A 7,542-nucleotide genomic window follows, 5' to 3' on the forward strand; every position below is an offset into this window, starting at 1 on the left:
CAGCAGCCAGTTTTGATATGCTTTGAAGTGTGTTATGCAAACAGGTCTTTAACGATCAATCTATCAGTAACAACGGACACCATCCCAGCCACTTCCTGTTCATCCTGCCGACATCGAGCAGTGCACATGTACAATCTGCTATACCTCTAAACTTGTTGACTGTTTAGAAAGCTGGACACTGGTCTACACCTCCTCCCGAATAGAATTTAATGCAACATTTTGCTGACATCTTGCACTGGTGACATCATTTTGAGCCAGACTCTGCACAGTGCAGAGCGGCTGGTATTTTTCAAACTTTTAGTTTATAGCAGAACAGATTCTTTGAAGCAGTGATTTGTGGTTATGGAAATATTATGACTCATTAGTGTTTGTTATGTTCGCAGTTTTCCTCGACTCTCCTAATCCAGTGCACACAGCAACGCAGGAGCCTCATTTGTTAACCTGAGCTGCGAAACATGCCCTTATTACCCTTTTTATATCATCAATTAGATAACTTCTCCGATAAATTAAAAAAGACTAAATTCTTTGGTGGGCATAACTTCATGTGCTCAAAAACCACTCATGAAAACAAATAGTTTTTTTTAACCCAGCAGACACAAATCAAAGATGTGAAATAAGGTCAACTCACCACACTCACTTATGACAACAAATCTCTCAAACAATCACCTCACTCGCAACACAGCTGGAATTGATGTAAAAGAAAATTAACAAATGAAAGAAACAATCCTCGACCTTCAATCCCGCAGCATGAGAGACAATCTAAGCTTCTTTGGTCTACCCAAACAACGCAACAATGACAACCCCGAACAGTTAATACAGGATTTCATGACCACCTCTGTTTTAACTTTAAATAACTTTTAATTTTAACTGTGGCTGTGCAAAGTCATAAAAATTCCCAGGGGGCAGGACCATCCACATGATGTGACCAACATCTCCATATGAACCTGATATAAATCTATATCTAAATATATGATGTGACGTGAATCTGATAACAGTTTATATAGAAATGGATGTATGGTGACGTATACATATATGTTTGAGTTCTTATTCATAATCTTATTGAGTAAACTCGGTAAATAAAATGCTGTGCACTAGTGAAGGGGGAATTAACCATTCGACCCCCCTCGCCTGCGAGAAACTCTTAGGAAACAGCTCTCATCAGCTTCTTTCATCACTACTGTCTTTTTCTGAAGTTCTTTAAGACACCTTTAAGCTTTCACACTGTCTGAACAATTCCTGCTAAACTTTCTTTGTCGTAACTTGACACGCACAGTTTGAGAACGATAATTCTTTCTTGCCCATGTAAGGCCTTTTCAACTCTTGCTTTTACAAAGTTTTGACTCATCACATTTTAAAAACCAATTTCCTAATTTAGATAAAACATCTTGGCTATCACGTTAATTATACAGGAAATTGAAGCATCAAAGACTTTTAATAATATTTTTCCATTATGATCCACTCGGAGTCGCTGGGACACGACGCAAACCATCTTCTGCATCCATCGTTGAACCTCAACACCTCTAAGCTATGGACTCAACTTTTTACCCGGTTGACTACAGCGGTTTTCTGGCTAGTGGAGAGTGCTGGTTGATCCAAAGAGACAGAGAGTCCCGATGCTAGACCACTTAGGTAAGTTTTAATCCCAAAACTCATTCATCACCTTTTCTCCTTTATTCGTTTTGTGGTTTAATTATTCAACAATACAGTATTTTATCTCGTTACTAAACGCACTATTCTGTGCTGCACTAAGTGGTAGCACCCCCACACCTTCCTCAGTTTAGTCTGCCTCTTTACTAATGGCTCAAGCTCAGTTTTGGTTTATTTCTGGAAAAGTAGTTTTATAAAATTTGGATTTTAACTTTCCTAGTCGGCTATTTTAGATTCTGTTAAACAATGTAATAAAATATGTTTTAATTCCCCTCATTAGTTTTTTTGTTTTAATTCACCACTCTTCCTTTCCCACAGCTTCAGTCCACTCTTTTTTCTTTGCCTAATTCAAAAAAAATTCCTTGACTGCTATTGAAAACATGTCCCTACCTCAACAGTTTTAGAATGTTGCTTATTTACAAGCGCAATAAATTGTGTATTCCCTCTGGTTTAAGCCCCGAGGTGGTGCAGCTGGTTCTTATTTTACATAATTAGTTATTACCACAACTAACTCTCACAACTCACAACCACATGTTGTACTTAACGTTTTTATTGCCTGGAGGACAACTATTTGTAACTATGTATATACACCTAATGGTGCAACCTGGACACATCGTCAGTGATGTGCCCAAGGGTCATCAGGGCTTAACATCAGGCCTGCGGCTGTGGCAGGCCTGATGTGGGTACAGATTCACATTATAATAATATAATGTGGTTCACTTATGAATGTGGTTCACCAAGATGTTTTATCTAAATTAGGAAATTGGTTTTCAAAATGTGATGTGCCAAAACTTTGTAAAAGGAAGAGTTGAAAAGGCCTTACATGGGCAAGAAAGAATTATAGTTCTCAAACTGCGCGTGTCAGTGGGTAGAGGCATTGTCTCTCAACCAGAAGGTCGAGGGTTCGATCCCCAGCTCCTGTGAGCAACATGTCCGATGTGTCCTTGGGTAGGATTTTAACCTACCTGTAGCCTGTGGCCGAACGCTTGGTGCGCTAATTACCCTACTGGGATAAATAGAGTTTCGAAAAGAAAAAAAAAGAGCCCCCTCACCCCTCCGCTGGCTCCCAGTCCACAACCAATACTTGGCCCTTTTCCTCTACGGAGCTTCACTGTTCTCACCTGTGCGCCAACGCGAGTGGCTGCACATTCAGTAGCTCCGTCCCTGTCGTACTCGTCTTGATATGTTATTAGTTTGTTCTAGCTCTGTGCCAACTTCTACTTTCATAGTTTTTATAGTACACTTATAGTGTATAACTTTATGTATCCTATGGATACATTTTCGTGTTTTCGTGGAAATAGCAGCAGAAAACTTGCTTATTCAAGGGAGAAGCTGCTCTCACTCCAGACAGCGGGACAAGCTGGCATCGTTCACCCGATACCTGAGGAGCTGAGGCGGTGGTACAGAGGCTGTAGATCTGGCGCTAAGCTAAAGGCTAGGCTAGCGGCTAAGCGATGGAGGTACAAGCCCTCGGTTCCGGTGATAGTTATGGGAAACGTAAACTGTCTAACCAACAAGACAGACGAGCTGGCTGCTCTTGTGAGGAACAACCGGATATTTAGAGAGTGCAGTTTAATGTGCCTCACAGAAACCTGGCTAACACAAAACACCCCGGACTCAAGCCACAGTACAAGACAAAGATCCAGAGACAACCGGTAACAACATGCACCTTCAGAAAGTGGTCTCATGAGGCAGAGGAGGCTCTCAGAGACTGTTTTGAGACCACTGACTGGAGTGCCCTGCAAGAGACTCATGGTGAGGACATTGATGGGGTCACACACTGCACAACTGACTTCATGAACTTCTGTATGGACGTTGTGGTTCCCACTAAAACTGTGCGCTGCTTCCCGAACAACCAGGATGCTAAAGGCCTGCTCTGCTGAGCTGGGGGAGCCACTTCAGCACGTCTTCAACATGAGCCTGCGGCTTGGGAAGGTTCCTGTGCTCTGGAGGACCTCGTGCCTCACCCCGGTCCCCAAGAAGAAAAACCCCAGTGAGCCAGGCGACTTCAGACCAATTGCTCTGACATCCAAGGTTATGAAGACCTTTGAACGGCTGCTGCTCCAACACCTCAGACCCCAGGTCCAACACGCACAGGATCCCCTGCAGTTTGCATACCAGGCAAAGGTGGGCGTGGACAATGCCATCCTCTATCTTCTACACAGGGCTTACTCTCATCTGGACAAAGGGAGCAGCGTGATGAGAATCATGTTCTTTGATTTCTCAAGCGCCTTTGACACCATCCATCCCCTCCTACTGAGAGACAAGCTGACCGAGATGAGGGTGGACTCGCACCTGGTGAGGTGGATCACTGACAACCTCACAGAGAGACCACAGTACGTCAGACTGAAGGACTGCACATCTGACACTGTGGTCAGCAGCACCGGAGCCTCCTGTTCACCCTGTATACCTCTGACTTCCAGTATAACTCTGAGCTCTGCCACATGCAGAAATACTCGGACGACACTGCGATAGTTGGTTGTGTCAGGGATGGACAGGAGGAGGAGTACAGGAGCCTGATCGAGGACTTTGTGATGTGGTGCAGTGCCAACCATCTGCAGCTAAACACCTCCAAGACCAAGGAGATGGTGGTGGACTTCCGAAGGAACATCTAGAACCTGTTTCCATCGGGGGGGTTGACGTGGAGGTGTTCAGGACCTACGGGTATCTGGGGCTGCAACTGGATGACAAGCTGGACTTGTCGCCTAACATGGACACTACCTGCAGGAAGGGACAGAGCCGTCTGTACTTCCTGAGAAGGCTGGGGTCCTTCAACATCTGCAAAAAGCTGCTGCAGATGTTCTACCAGTCTGTGGTGTCCAGCGTCCTCTTCTACGCAGTGGTGTGCTGGGGAGGAAGCTGCAAGAAGAGGGACGCAGCACGCCTGGACAGACTGGTGAGGAGGGCCGGCTCTGTGGTGGGTACAGAGCTGGACTCACTGTTGACAGTGGTAGAGAGAATACTCTCCATCATGGACAACACACACCACCCTCTGCACAGCACCTTCACCGGGCAGAGGAGCATGTTCAGTGACAGACTGCTGTCACAGTCGTGCTCCACGGACAGACTCAAGACCTCTTTTGTCCCCCTGGCCATAAGACTGTACAACACTTCACTGTCACGGCAGGGAAGAAGCACACGGTGAATCCTGGACTCATTTTTCACTTTTTTTTTCACTCCTCATCTGCACTGCTGACCTCAGAGTCAGCCTCCAGTTGGATACTTTAATGCATATTGATAGTCACCTTACTGAGCACTGGTCACTTTAATGATAATCATGTCTGGTTTCATCCCACTGTATTGTTATGCTACATCTGTAAGGGTTGACATGATCACCCTAATTAGGTCAAGTTTCACTCTATTGTCTTTGACACTTAATGCTAATCTGCTGCTCAATAGATGGGTACTTTAATGACAATCACCCTAATCACTCCTGGTTTCACCTTATTGTTTTGGACACTTAATGCTAATCACTGCTCCTTTATGTTGCTGTGCATTTTAATGGCCCAGTCTGCATCCCTGCATTGACTGTTTCATGACTGTACTCACACCTCTGGCACTACCTCAAACACCACTGTACATGCACATGTAACTAGTTTCTAGAAGGTCAGCACTTTTGTTTCTAAGGCTCTTTAACTGTTTACAGGTCTCTTTTAATCAGCATGTTTTTTCTCTCCTTCACAGGTTATGCACATTATTCTATATAAGTTTAAGTCTAATGCTAATGCTAACTGCACAACTTCCTCCTCTCGAAGCCTTTTATGATGGGGGTAGGGACATCATAGATAAGCAGAGGCCAGAAGAGTTGAGGTAGGATCCCATGTTGATAAATCCAATCCTTCAATTTACCTAGGAGCCCTGACTTATAAAATTCTGATTAAATATACCTTAAACAGTCCTACTGCTGTAGCTAATAACTAACTTCCTTGTAGGCTACCTTTCGTAGGTTTTGATAACGCAGATTCACTTGTTAGCAGAGTATTTATATTCTGTTGTTATGCTTATTTTACTAAAGATTAATATACAGTTATAGTTCCAGCTCTTGAAAAGAAATAAGTAGTAAATGTTGACTCTAGAAAAACAGAAAGTCACAAAAGCATCAAAGAAAGAAAAGTACACATCAAAAACTAAAATAATGAAGTTAAAGAGGAAGCAAAACGCTAAATTTTGGAATTTTACAAAACAGACATGTAAACATTTGTATGTGAGTCAGATACTCACTTCATCTTTCTGCCATTTCTTCCTCAGTCCTCACTTTACTCTTGATGTTGCTCTCTGGTTACGGTTACTCCAGCTTAAGCTCTCTAGCGTGAATAACGTCATGCAGCTTTAAACTAACATGACAGTGACAGGACACTTTCTTTATCAGCACACAATTATCAGATTTTACTTTTTCGTGTAGCTCTGTAGGGTGATTTAAGTGTTGAGGTGCAGCAACAGCTTTAAATGTTTATGAGGCGTGTCTTCTGACATTCCTTTCTTAACAGCGAAAACTTGAAGCTTCAGTTTTTCTTGGCAATTATTCAAGGAGGAAAAAGTTCCTCCTCAAACACTATGTATGGCTGTAATCACAAGTGTTTTTACTATTGCCTATTGGTGTTTTACTCAAGACCACTTATGTCCAACACAACATGATGAGTATCCCACTCCTCACACTCCCAAGAAAACCAGCAGTCCAGGTCACTTCAGATTTATCACAGCAATAGGTTTTTTCAGAGCTGAGAATATGGCCAAAAACAACAAACACAAAGTCCCAAGTCCCTAAAGCAACACCTTAACTATGTCAATCAGGGGGAAAAAAGAATTTAAAAGGTAAATCTCTTAGCAGTTCTCTGAATAACCAAACACAGGAGACAGACATATTGTACTTAACAGAAAAACAGGGCTTCTACCTCCTGCGCAATTTTAATTTTAATTATTATTATTATTACTATTACCATGCATTAGACAAAACCCTAATTCATCACAGGTTACACACAAAGTCTGACAAGCGACTGGCTTTGTTGGCAGTGGCCAGAGAGGTGGGCGGGGATCTACACCATCCTGGAGCTTATTCTCGAAGTTCAGCTATGGGTTGTGCCTGTGGATCATCAGCAGTAGACTCTGGCTCTGTCATGATTCCTATCATGGCAGGTCCTTTCTTTCCTTTTGTGTGTTGTTTGTATTCCCTGTCAGTGATCCTCATGTTTCTTTCCCCAGTCAGTCGATGTTTAGTGCCAACAAACAACGCCGCCACACACAGGCCCAAACAGCCCCAGAATCTGCTGGACAGCCAGGCATTAGCTGAGTTACAACGAAAGCCAGATACAGCTCAGACAACAACCACGCTGGGCATTAGAATGCCTGATCACGCCAACCCATGCTGACGGTGTGGAGACTAGCATGCAGGACGCGCTCAGAGTCGCATGCTGTGAGGTGGCACATCCACCTAGGTATAGTGCCGTGCAGCACCGCCACGCAATCATAAGGCAATTGAATCATTGCCATCAGCCACGAATGATAAACTGGGCAGAGGGAGGGGGGAGAACCTCACCCTGCCATACATGCTTTCGGGAATTTTATAGTATTATACAACCCACAATGCTGTGCAAAATTAACTGTAAATAATCACTTATGCGCCTCCAAATTAAAAGAAAACATGGATTAATTTAATCTATCTAAATCTATAATTAAAGTCCCTACTGATCACTTTGATGGGATTTGCCAATGAGCTCTCTCATTTTGTTGCGTCTCACCTGGTGCCCTAAAGCCAAACCCAGTGAAGCATCCAGAGCTTCTGATTATCAGCGTATGATTCGCTCGTTCCTGTTGCGACTGATGTAAAACAGGAACTGGATGAGTCACCAGTCAAACAGTGAAGATACTGGACAAAAAACATTTCTGAGACAAAGGGCA

This window comes from Symphodus melops (genome assembly GCF_947650265.1).
Source record: "Symphodus melops genome assembly, chromosome: 8".
NCBI lineage: Eukaryota > Metazoa > Chordata > Actinopteri > Labriformes > Labridae > Symphodus > Symphodus melops.